Source organism: Lissotriton helveticus, chromosome 9, assembly GCF_964261635.1.
Source record: "Lissotriton helveticus chromosome 9, aLisHel1.1, whole genome shotgun sequence".
NCBI classification, from domain to species: Eukaryota; Metazoa; Chordata; class Amphibia; order Caudata; family Salamandridae; genus Lissotriton; species Lissotriton helveticus.
Genome location: NC_136070.1, coordinates 548792824 through 548806514, shown reverse-complemented (window position 1 = coordinate 548806514; position 13691 = coordinate 548792824). Strand labels below are relative to the sequence as shown.

Sequence of the window (13691 nt, the reverse complement as noted above, 5' to 3'; positions counted from 1 at the left end):
CCAACTATCCCTCCCCCACCCATCCTGCCCAGGTGTCTAAATTCTCCTAACTGTTCAGCCTGAGCTCCCCAGCGCTGACCAATCTTTATCCGGAATATACGATAGAAGCTCTTCTAACCACCTCTGTCCCACCTCAATGTCCAGTATACACAGCAGTAATCCCCCCGGGGCGCAGCGCGCTCAATTGTCCTGGGACAGTGGCTGATCCATACTGTCTAACTCCAGTAGCATGACCTCCCAATCCTGTGTCATTGGGGTTTTCCGCCTCCCGCCTTCCTCCTCCTTTCTAAGGGCAACACATTCTGCTCTTTCCCATCTCACCAAGTCCGCCCGCCATGTCTCCACCCTGGGCGCTCTCGGGGACTTCCACTGCATTGTAATCTTCCTGATCGCTAAGAGGAGAGCTAGGTCCACAAATCGGAATTTGGGTTTTAACGGTTTGGGGCGAGGGCGGGCTCCTACTAAACAATATAGTGCACTCTCCTGCACCTGTATCTGAGATACCTCTCTCATTATCCGGCAGACCTCTCTCCAGTAGCCGCCCAGCTGTTGGCATGACCAAAGCATATGGAGGAGGCCCACCTCGTCTGCCCTGCATCGCGGACACTGATGGGGGGCATCGGGAAACATCCTATGAATCCTCTCCGGGGTGAGGTATGCCCTGTGGAGTACCATGGCTGGGTTGTATTTAAATTTCACATTTCGGGAAACTCTCTTTGGATGTTCCAGGGCAACCCGCCAGGTTGCATTGGTAAAATCCTCCCCTGTGTCCCGTGACCAGGTCTCTCTTAGGGTGTCAAGGGGCAGTACAGCATGAGTTCTAATCCCTGTGTATAGCCATCGTACTAAGTGGCCCCCGGCCCCCATGTAGTGCACCAGATGTACTAGTTCTTGTTGCTGTGGTTGGATGCGTTGCGGCGCCCAAGTTGTCCTAATAAAATGAGATACAGTAGCGTGTAATAAGTAGTGTCTGTCCGAAGACCCAGTCGCCTGCACGAAAGTGCGATGGTCCAGCAGCAGGTTGTCTCCAAAGAAACTACCCACCCCCTCAATCCCACGTGCCGTCCAGTCCCTTAGAGCGTATTTGGTAAGCCTTCCCTGCGGTGTTGGAATACCTAGTAAGGGAATGTTATCCGCGTATGGCTGTACCGCCGACGTGTAAGCTAGCGCCTTCTTCCAGCAAAGAAGGGCAGTAGGGAGCAGGGGGTGGCATAATCTTGGTATTCTACTTTTGGGTAGTAGTAAGGTATATAAGTCACCCCGGCCCAACCGGTCTGTTGTCCATCCAATCTCATGGAGGTTTTTCCCGGCCAGCCAATAAGACAACCATTGGAGTTGACTTGCGTAAAAATATCCTTGAAAGTCAGGGGCGCCTAGTCCCCCCAGAGAGGTGCTAAGATGTAATTTACGCAGACTGATCCGTCGTCTACCCGACCCCCATATAAGGGTGATCAGCAAGTACTTGATGGTTGCAAAAATACGGTGCGGGATACATATAGGAAGGTTCACGAAGTAGTACAGTAAGCGAGGTAGCATTACCGTCTTTGCTATCGCAATACAGCCCATGACTGACAAGGGAAGTGAGGTCCAAAAGCCAATACTGCCACGAAGGCCGGCGATGGCTCTAGAAACATTGCCATCTAGCTGATCCTCCGTCTTCCTATATATGCGGATTCCCAGGTATTTAAAGCTGGAGTGGGCCACTGGGATCATCTGGAGCACTCTGTTGACAAGACTCCTTCTTTCCTTAAACACTGCAGGGCAGACACATTAGACGCCCCACAGGAGGTGGAGCCAGCATTGTGGAGGGAAAGCACAGCCCTGGAGCACTTTGTTGACATGATTCCTTCTCTTCTTTCACAGTGCAAGGCAGAGACATCGGCCGCACCACAGGAGGTGGAACCAGCATTGTGGAAGGCAGGCACAGCCCTATTCAGGTCCCAGGTGCAACTCCTCCCACCCATCTAGATGCAGATCTCTCTATTCACCACTGGGCTGACTCATTCTGTCTCCTGGAATCCCCCAACCCTGTCACTCAAACTCCAGACAAGGAATGCACAACCTAGCAGAGGCAGGCTTTGGATAGTTAGACAAGAAAATACCTACTTTCTAAAAGTGGTATTTTCAAACACAGAATGTTAAAATCAACTTAACTAAAAGATGCATTTTATCATTCCTAGTTCAGGCATACTAAACTCGAATTTCTACTGTGTTCCCTGAGTCAGTTAGGATTATAAAATGTAATAATCTAACTGCCCATTCTGGCCTATGGAGAACAGGTAGCCTTGCAATAGTGAAAAACGAAAATGGCTGTAATTCACTATTAGGACATACCACACATATCAGGGCTTCTCCTACCTTATACTTACAATGCACCCTGCCCTTGGACCTACCATAGGGGTGTCTGATATGAAGAAAAGGGAAGGTTTAGGGACTGGCAAGTGGGTGCACTTGCCCAGTCAACATGGCAGTACCAGATTGTACACAGGCTCTGCAATGGCAGACATGAGACACACTTTTACAGGCTGCTTCTGTGGACGGCACAACTAGTGCTGCAAGCCCACCAGCAGCATTTGGATTACCAGCCCTGGGCACTCCTGGTGCACTGTACTAGGGTCTGACAGGTAAACCAAACCAGCCAATCATGGAATACTAATCCATACATTAATTTATAATAGGGAGAGCATATGCACTTTATCACTGATCAGCAGTGGTAAAGTGCCCAGAGTCATAAAACCAACAAAACCAGGTCAGAAAAAATACAAGAGGAAGGCAAAAAGGTCAGGGATGCCCGGCAAAAAGGGCCAAGTCCAACAGCCCCCTTTAAAATACTGATTCATTAAGGTATGTTTTTTTTTTTAAACTCTTTATTCATGACTGTGGCAGTCAAACATTGTACACTTAATCATCTTACATATGACCAGTCTTTTCCGTTTTCCGTAACTTAATTTTGGCATATTGTTCCTTGCAACAATTTGTTCGTCAGCTCTCGTAACTTTCCCAGATAACATTTCAGTAGAACATGTATTATGCGTCTTTAGAATATTGTATTGCCCATGTAACTCCCGCCCTTCCCAACTCCCCCCTCCCTCGTCCCGTCTCCTGGCAGGTCCCGTGTACATAGGTCATAAGATGGATATATCAGCTTCATGTCTGCATAAATGAATACTACAATGGGTAGGCGTGGTTTACAGTGTAACTAGGCTAGGTAGCCGCGCATACAGACATTCCTCATACCAGGTAAGTGGTCAAACAATATCTTCCAGTGACATTTCTGGTTCAGCATCCTCCAGTTCTATTAACATACGGTCCCATTCCTGTGCAATAGGATATTTACGGTGGCCCTTCTCTTCCTTCCTACGCAGCTCCGCAGCCTCTGCCTTTCCCCATTTCAGCATGTCAGACCTCCATACTTCTACATCCGGGGGCCTGGGTGACTTCCATCTCATGGTGAGGGTTCGTAGTGCCAGCAAGAGGGCCAAGTCTATAAATTTCAATTGTGCCTTACAGGCCTTGGATCTCTTCCTGTTACCTATCAGACAGGGTAATGCACCCTCAGGGATCCGCAGAGCAGTTATAGGGAATAATGTGTTCCTGATCGTCACCCAGTAATTACGTCTTCTCGGGCATATCCATAACATGTGAACAATATTAGCAGCATCTTCACGACATCTAGGGCAGTTGTGGGGGGTGTTGGGAAACATCCTATGTAGTCTTTGGGGAGTGAGATACGCCCTGTGCAAAACCATGGCCTGTATAAATTTGAATTTAACGTTCCTGGACACTCTCCTAGGGTGACCAAGGATGTTCTTCCAGTCTCCGTCTGTGATTGCCTCCCCAGTGTCTGTGACCCAAGCCTCCCTAAGTGCGGTGAGGGGCAAAGCTGCGTGTTCCCTGATGCCCACATAGAGCCACTTCACTAAGTGTCCGCCCGTCCCCATATAGTGGAGGAGATGGACCAGTTCGTGTTGGTCCGGCTTAGTGCGTTGTGGAGCCCAGGTGCGTCTAACATAGTGGGTCACCGAGGCGTGTAATAAGTACAATCGTTGCGGGGCCCCTGTGGATTGTGCGAAGGTAGCATGATCTAACAGGTTATCGTCACCAAATAAGTCTCCCACCCTGTCTACTCCGGCATCCGTCCAGGGTTGTAATCTGCGTCTTGACAGAGTCCCCTGTGGAGTCGGGAGGCCAATTAGGGGGATGTTGTCTGCATAGGGAGGGGTTCCTGCAGTGTACTTTAGTGCATTCCGCCAACATTTCAGAGCCACAAGTAGAAGGGGGTGACAATCTCTGGGAATCCGGGCCGCAGGCAGTAGGAGGGAATGGAGTTCTCCACGTGCCTATTTGTCTGCCGTGAAGGCGATCTCGTGGAGGTTTCTGCCCACCACCCATCTCGTCAGCCATTGGAGCTGGCTAGCATAATAGTAGCTTCGCAAGTCAGGTACCCCCAGGCCCCCTTGTCTGGTGGACAGCTGTAACTTCCGGAGACTCACTCGCCGCCTCCCCGACCCCCAAATTAAATTGATTAGTAACGAGTTTAGCGTGGTGAATATGTATTGTGGGAGTGATGAGGGGTGAAAGGAAGCCCTCTAGGGTGTGGTCACGAGTCACAACCCACGAACCACCCTACTGTGGTCATGAGCCGTGGTCACATGTCATCGACGCAACACTTCACTGAGGAATAAGGAACAATGATATGAGACAACAAAGATCACAGCTGAAGTGGCATTTTATTTGTTAAGTCTTAAGTACATCAGCATATGGATTTATCAATTGATCAGCCTGAGCAAGGAAACGTTTGAAAGTCTGACTTCAATCTGTCAGGATTTAAAAAAACGCAAGTTCACATTTATTATGTGCAAGAGCCTAGAAAACAGGCTGGAATGAGGACCTGTAAAACGGTATATTTGACATCAGTAAGCAATTCAAAAGGCACAGGATACATTCTATGATACATTCTATGAAAACATAGCGCCTAGAAATGTGCTTTTCTGAAGAGAATTACCCATGCAAGTTTGACATTCCAAAGAGATCCAAGGTGCAAAAGGACTGGGATCTTTCAAAAAGGGCACAATTGAAATTAGTTAGGGGAAGCAGAACACTCTATAAAGTCTAGTGCCTGGAAGCACCTTGGCCATGGAGACTATCCCAGCAGGCCCTAATAGCTTAAGGGAACCTAAGAATGCAAGGAATTGGATGTGAATGGAAAATACAGAGAATGGACAGACATTTAAAAAGACAAAAGTATTATCCGGCTTAGGGAGCCCACCACCTGAGAGAGGAATTGACCCCCTAAGTCAGACAATCGACTAGTCGGAGAGCTTGCATGCAAAAAGTCGCATTAGCAGAACTCTGGCTTCAGATTTGACGGGCTGAATCTAATATACCTGAAAATGCAGAACTAACACTGTTCTGACGCCTTTTCTGACGCACTTTCTGCAGGGGGTTTAACCACATGTGTTCTAGGACACCGGAAGACACCCCTAAAGAACACTCTGTTCTCTAAAAGAGGACACAGTGTTCTTAAAAAGCGAACATCTTGTACATTTCTAAAAATATATGTGTTAGAGCGGAACTTACAACAGGTGCTGAGGTGCTGTGACATTCATTTCATGCAAGCTATCTTTCAGAACAACATTTCTGCAAGATTCCAAGATGTGCCAACTTGTAATGGCTGAGTCTGTGTACGTGTGTGTGTGGGGGGTGTCTTGCAATGGGGCTTGTGAAAGGCTACTGTAACTTTCAGGTTTGCTCAATTGCCTCGCTGTGTTCAGCACATCAGAAATGCACGTTTAAAACTATTTAGGCTCAGTGGATTCTGTTAACATAGGCCGGTGGCTTTTGGCCTTTGGCTTGGGCCTACAACCCCGGGATTCAGGGGATCCATGGGATTTCATTTGCTGATTATATATGGTGAAAATTGGTCATTTTAGCATATTTTCAGATTTTGTCAAGTAGGGCTCACATCGGACCTTCATCCTACCAAGGTCGATAAAAACGCCCCTCTGTCATCTCCCTCCTCTTGATCATTCAATCATTCATTCAATGATCACTTATTTTCAACTCAGTATCTCTGTGACCCTTCAGCCAGTGGCCGCATCCTGGGCATGTCACTAACATAACACTTATAGCGGTATTTTTGCATACTCTGCATCGTGTTCATTTAAGCAGGCGTTCATAAGGCATAATGCTCATTAGGACACAGCTCACATGTTTAGAGACAAGTATGACACATGCTCTTGTCTGTGACGGTAGGCCAGTGTGTGCAAACATAACATCCTGTCCTGTCAGCTGTCCCCTTGTCCCATCTTTATCAATGGCTATCTATTCAATTTAAGTACAATATCTCTGTCTCATTTAATCAGTATCTTCGGTATAGCACTGTGATCATAATACATTTATAGTCATTATAATGGCAGTAAATAGTGTTCAATACTGCCAGTAGCACTCATTGTCATTTTTATTCATTGTTCTGGAAGTCTTGAGGCATTGTTCCAATCGTTGGTACGTGTGGTTGGTGTGACTAGTTGGACGAATGTCTTATTTTCTGCTGTACTTTAAGTCTTTTTCAAAACTAAGCTGAAAAATTAAACAGATCTTCAGTGATCATTTCTGTAAACAGAAAAAGTAACCGTTGGTGCCTGTCTTCAGGTAATTTAAGAGGTTTGCAAGCACTTCTATTACCTAGGCACTTTCAAATATGAAAAAAGTAGGGTGATGAAGAAGGGAAAGATATCTTGTTACAACTTGCAGATGGAGGCGTTGGGGCATTCGGAGTTCCAGACGTCTTTAGGTGATGTATCGTTGGGGTCTGCTTACACTCTTTCTTTCTCTGCTGTGTAGCACATGCAACCCATCAGGATGATCTTGGGATAACATCCCCACTTGGTACTTCTCATGGGGCGGAGTCGCTGCTTTCTTTGTAGGAGAACCATGGATCAAGAAAGTCAGTCACTAGCACTGGAAAAGAACGTAGGAGTCCTTGGATGATAGTATCAAGAGGCCTGGCCTGCTCTGGTTTAGCAGGGAGCTGCCTCCCCTCTAATCCATCTTGTCGTTGCTGGTCTGCTGGAGTGCATATTGTACCTGTGGGGTACCTTAGATGACACTCTTGATGCAAGTTGAGCTTGCCCTCCTTTGTCTAGCCAGACTTCTGGTGTCCCTTCTTCAGGAAGGCCTTTCAGAACTTAACAATGTTAGTCGTTGTAGTGCCACTCATGGACAACAGAGCAAGTGGAAGTGCATCAATCCAGTCTGTGTGTCTCCTCGCCCCTTGCACACCCCTTCAATCACGTGTGAGATGAACGGTGGTCAATTGTCAGAACACAAAAGCATAGGTACTTAAAGGTGTGGAATGAACTCCTTCAGGAGGCATTTTGGCAACAATTTATACATTGCAGTTCTTGGATAGTTGTACCAACACGTACTTGCAGTCTCAAATAGGGGGCTATGATGAGTCCCGGCACCAAGGTGAGATGAAGCAGTCCATTTAATGTGCATTTAACCTTAGTACCAGCATTTTAGAAAAATACAGTAACAATCTGATCACATCCTACAAGTCATAGACAATGAAAAAGACTTTAGGGAAATAGTACATCTCATTATCTTCTATCTTCATATCGTGATATCATGTGGAGAAGAAGCAATTTGAACCATTGTGTAAATACAACCAGTTACTGAAGGTATTCCATTTTTTTTTTTTTTTACATCTCCATCAATACATTCTTTACCTCGTGATATATATTCCTTGGAGGAGGTGTGTGCAGCACATTCTACAATTGAAACTCTTTTTAATAGCAACAGACCTTTCACTAAATGTGCTATTACTGATGCATGCTGTATGTTTGCCAGCTGACGTAAGAAGGGCGCTCCAAATGAAGAAAACAGCCTAAACATTATATTGGCATCCCTGTGTTACATTGTATTCTTTTGTTCACTAATGCAAAGGCTTTATTATTAGGGTGAGCGCTCTAGGTAAATCCTTGAAGCCTAGACTGCAATTTTGATACTTGTTAGGGTATAAAAATGTGTACACTTATTTTCAATATTTAGCAATGTGACGCTATGCATATTGCTCACAGGATGTTTCCCAATTAGATGCAAATATTTGCAGAAGCTTCAACGCAAGACCGATAATTCTTTTCTTTCAAAATAAAATGTTCACAAAACAGAATGCAAAATCATTTCACCTCACTACTGGAATAAGGTGGTATGTACCATTCTTTGCAAAACAAAAATAAACAAGCATTGGTAAAATTCAGTAGGTCTCAAAATTATTTGTTACCCTCTTGGCTTTGTCAATGCACACCCAGTATTGTAGTCCCTGGCTTATGCACTGCTTAAAAGCATTTTAGTACACGCACCTTCCAGTATAGGTACACAATATTTCCTGCAACTTTGAAGAACCTAGACTATTACTATACTAGTAAGTACTATTAGGGTGTAATAGGGTGTAATAGGGTGTAATAGGGTGTAATAGCAACCAGAAAACATAAAAAACGTTGCTGTGTGATGTGGTCAATTAATGCCTGCAAAATACTTCCTCCCCCTACAGCCAGTGGGGGTATCCAGGGCATGTTATTAACATAACATTTAAATGTACCTTGGGCCTGCTCATTTTTCTTCGCTCTTTCCTCGTCCGACCTAAGGAGTATTTGGACATATTCAGCATCTCGGTCGTAAGTAGACGCTCATACTGGGCCGCCGGACCAATACATTGGTAGCGGTATTGTGCTTTAATTCAGGTAACCGTGAGAGAACTGAATAGTGCAATGAAGGATATGTGTGGGGGGGGGGGGTGCTGGACATTACGAAAATAAGGAGAGGTGGAGCATGACCGGTGTGGGGGGTAGCAAAAGGGAGTCAAGTGCCAGGATGGAATACAGTTCTCACCCCTCCTCTTTTGGCAATCAGTTTGCAGGCGCAAAATGAGAGGCAAAATAATTTACTGGAAGTGGGCGAAGGGCAAGGCATGTGTAGTCAGTTTGTAGATAAGAGGGCGACACTACCTAGCAAGAGTGTACTACGGGGAGTGTCAGTGAGGATGCACCCCAGGCCTCGAGAGGGCTTGGTGAGAAGGGCGGGGCAAGGAGGGCACTGGGGCCGATATCACGGGCACAGCTGCAGAGCCTATTGACATAAAGAACTGCACAGAAACAGCAACGGTACCTTGAGCACAAGCAGTGATATTGATGACCAGGAAGCATCAGACATAAACAGGAGACAGAAATCAAAAACAATGAAAAGGGTATTTTTTTAGATGGAGGAAAAAATGGTAATTTAAAGGAACAAAAACATGATGCAGTCAGTAAATGTCGTAGGTGACAATGTAGCAGTGAAAAATGTGTGTGTGCGTCATAATGTCAAAGCAGGAAATGGAGCCCCGGTGAGCCTTTGATCACAGAAGCCAGAAAAGGGAAGTATGACGTGTGCTGCTGCACAGCACAGAGGAGAGGGGGCGTCTGGGGGACGAGCTGGAGAGAGAGAGAGAACTGTTAGAGATGTACTGACAAGTAGTGAAGGAGAGAGAAAGAGGGGTGTGTTGTTCAGCAGATGTGAAGGAGAGAGAGAGAGAGGGGCTGTGGGAGACCGGTCTTTAATATCGTGTTGGGTGAAGTGCTATGCGGCACCGTGAACCACCGTGGCAGGAAATTGTTGACACAGAGCACAGAGCACTTCCTCTTTTTGTGCGCGCAAATTGCAAGCTGACAAAGGCAGTAAGTCTTGCCTTGCCGTCCTTCCGACAATGGAAAGTGTCAGAGATACAACCATGCCTAGTCCGTGAACTAGAAGACCCAATCCTTGCAGAAACAAATCAGGAGAAGAAGGAAGAAGAGAAATGAATTTGGGAGAGGCCAGGTGCCTAAAGGACATAGTTTAATGTTGAAAGCATGAGAAATAAAAAACCCTTAAATGATGTCTATATATAGGACAGCATAATGAAGACGAAATGACATTGTTATGAAATGAAAAAATGGAAACAAAACCGGAGTGTAAGGCAGTTATTATACAAGGAAATTACACTAAGGAAATCACACTGAGTATAGGCACATCAAATCATCTGTCCAGGAATTAAAACCCTGGACCCCATACAATCCTTGAGCTGCTGAGGGAGTCTAAATATACAGGAGTACACCACAGAAGTGTAACGCCACAAAGTAACGGAGTTGAAAGGCAAATTTTTGAAACCACAGGAACCACTGAAACGGGTTGGGAAAAAAAAACAATGTGCAAAGTAGTAATGTGTTATCAACCTAGAATATGGCAAAGAACAAAATGCAATCGTACGTCAAACCATAATGCGAAAATGGAGAACTAGGGGAGACTCTAACTCCGACCCCGGACACAGAGGCTCCGGGGGACACCCTGCACACAGACTCGAACTGGAGAGGGATCATAAACCTGCCCACAGACTTGAACTGTAGAAGGGGAGACTCTAACTCCGCCCCCAGACACAGAGGCTCCGGGGAACACCCTGCGCACAGACTTTAACTGTCGAGGGATCAAAAACCTAGAACCATTGACGCTATAACCATCCCCTCCGGACCGGAACCAGCAGGGCAAACAAGAGTGCAAAACAGGAAAAAACCCCAACCTCGAAGGCACAACTGTTATGAACCAAAAAGCAGCAGAAAAGCCGATACTGGCCTCTGACAAGAAAGTGACAAATCGTGACCACACAAAGGGACATACATTTTGGGTTCAAATCATGACCAGAGATAGCGCCGCAGGGACAGGTGACAGCCAGAGACAGTCCACAAAAGAGTCAGTCGCACCCCCAGGCAGCAGAGACCCAGGAAATCCAAGGAAAAACAAAACCCTTGTCTTACCCGTGGTCTCCGCCACAAAGGAGCGGTGGCGGTGCTCTCAGGAACCTGTCGGGGGTGTACGCCAAATCCACTGCAGACGTATGTAGTATGATTTATACGTTGGGCGCCAGCTGATGAGGGGTGAAAGGAAGCCCTCTAGGGTGTGGTCACGAGTCACAAACCACGAACCACCCTATTGTGGTCATGAGCCGTGGTCACATGTCATCGACGCAACACTTCACTGAGGAATAAGGAACAATGATATGAGACAACAAAGATCACAGCTGAAGTGGCATTTTATTTGTTAAGTCTTAAGTACATCAGCATATGGATTTATCAATTGATCAGCCTGAGCAAGGAAACGTTTGAAAGTCTGACTTCAATCTGTCAGGATTTAAAAAAACGCAAGTTCACATTTATTATGTGCAAGAGCCTAGAAAACAGGCTGGAATGAGGACCTGTAAAACGGTATATTTGACATCAGTAAGCAATTCAAAAGGCACAGGATACATTCTATGATACATTCTATGAAAACATAGCGCCTAGAAAGGTGCTTTTCTGAAGAGAATTACCCATGCAAGTTTGACATTCCAAAGAGATCCAAGGTGCAAAAGGACTGGGATCTTTCAAAAAGGGCACAATTGAAATTAGTTAGGGGAAGCAGAACACTCTATAAAGTCTAGTGCCTGGAAGCACCTTGGCCATGGAGACTATCCCAGCAGGCCCTAATAGCTTAAGGGAACCTAAGAATGCAAGGAATTGGATGTGAATGGAAAATACAGAGAATGGACAGACATTTAAAAAGACAAAAGTATTATCCGGCTTAGGGAGCCCACCACCTGAGAGAGGAATTGACCCCCTAAGTCAGACAATCGACTAGTCGGAGAGCTTGCATGCAAAAAGTCGCATTAGCAGAACTCTGGCTTCAGATTTGACGGGCTGAATCTAATATACCTGAAAATGCAGAACTAACACTGTTCTGACGCCTTTTCTGACGCACTTTCTGCAGGGGGTTTAACCACATGTGTTCTAGGACACCGGAAGACACCCCTAAAGAACACTCTGTTCTCTAAAAGAGGACACAGTGTTCTTAAAAAGCGAACATCTTGTACATTTCTAAAAATATATGTGTTAGAGCGGAACTTACAACAGGTGCTGAGGTGCTGTGACATTCATTTCATGCTAGCTATCTTTCAGAACAACATTTCTGCAAGATTCCAAGATGTGCCAACTTGTAATGGCTGAGTCTGTGTACGTGTGTGTGTGGGGGGTGTCTTGCAATGGGGCTTGTGAAAGGCTACTGTAACTTTCAGGTTTGCTCAATTGCCTCGCTGTGTTCAGCACATCAGAAATGCACGTTTAAAACTATTTAGGCTCAGTGGATTCTGTTAACATAGGCCGGTGGCTTTTGGCCTTTGGCTTGGGCCTACAACCCCGGGATTCAGGGGATCCATGGGATTTCATTTGCTGATTTTATATGGTGAAAATTGGTCATTTTAGCATATTTTCAGATTTTGTCAAGTAGGGCTCACATCGGACCTTCATCCTACCAAGGTCGATAAAAACGCCCCTCTATCAGGAGGAGGACCGGTAGATTTACAAAGTAGTACAGTATTCGGGGAAGAAGGACCATCTTTGAAATCGCCACCCGGCCCATTACAGAGAGGGGCAGGGACGCCCAGAAGGTCACGCTACTCCGAAGGCCATTGATCGCTCTCCGCACATTGCCCTCAATCTGGTCTTCAGGGTCCCGGTATACGTTAATACCGAGGTATTTAAATGTAGTTGGAGCAACCTGGATCTCGTGTGCGCCAAACTGTATTTGGGTAGGCTGTTGTCCGTCTCGGAAAAAGAACCCCAGTGATTTTCGGGGGTTCACAGCCAGGCCAGAGATTCTTTCGAATCGAGTAAAGATAGTCGCTAGATGTGTGTGGTCACCCCGTAGATTCCGAAGGAACAGTATTATGTCGTCAGCATATATAGAGATCAGGTTATGAGTATCTCCAACCATAATGCCCGCCTCCTCTGCCCGAGCCCGGAGTGCAATCGCCAGGGGTTCTAGTGTGAGCACGAACAGCAGCGGTGAGAGCGGGCAACCCTGTCGGGTGCCCCTGTGAACTTCATAGCTGTCTGAAGTGTGTCTGCCAGTGCGTGCCCTAGCTGTTGGATACGTGTACAAAAGACGAATCCATTTTATCAGGGCATCCGGGAAGCCGAAACGGCGTAAGGTTTCAAACATGAAATCCCATGCCAGGGAGTCAAATGCTTGTCGTAGGTCAAGGGTTATGCAGCCAGCGTGTGGTAAGTCCGGGGGGGTGGTCGACAGGAGAGCGTGTAGGCGCCTCGTGTTCTGAGAAGTGCTTCTCTCCGGGAGGAAACCACATTGATCAGTGTGTATCAGTCCAGGGAGGTGGGCTTGTATTCTCATGGCGATAGCCTTGCTAAGGATTTTATATTCCGAGGGGAGCATAGACAGAGGCCTATAATTACCTACATCTAGGGCGTCTCTGTCGGGTTTCGGGATGGATATGACCAAGGCCTGCATAGTCGAGGCTGGCAGATGTCCGACCTCATAAGCAGTTTTGTATATTTTCTCCAGGATAGGCACCAACGTGTCGGAGTAAGTTTGATAAAACTCCCCGGGTAGACCATCCATACCCGGAGTCTTGCCCCGATTTAAAGTGTGGATGGCAATTTTTATTTCCTGTTGCGAGATGGGTTTGGCCAGGGCCGTCTGGATCACCCGGGGCAGGGCTGGGATCACTAACTCATCCAGGAAGTCCATCATGGCATCCCGATTATCAGTAGGGGGAGGAGCATATAATCTCTCCAGGTGTGTCCTGAACACATTGTTAATCTCTATCTGCGTGTTTACCTGTCTGC

General features: G+C 46.3%; 1 protein-coding gene across 1 annotated transcript in view; it reads right to left on the bottom strand.

Moving 5' to 3' along the window:
* The window catches only part of LOC144781534 (uncharacterized), a 49677-nt gene extending 38693 nt beyond the window's left edge, over positions 1-10984 (bottom strand). Inside the window, exon 1 of the mRNA XM_078660439.1 lies at positions 10830-10984. The gene's annotated coding sequence lies outside the window, so the exon portion shown is untranslated. The remainder of the gene's footprint in view (positions 1-10829) is intronic.
* Positions 10985-13691: the final 2707 nt, after the last annotated feature.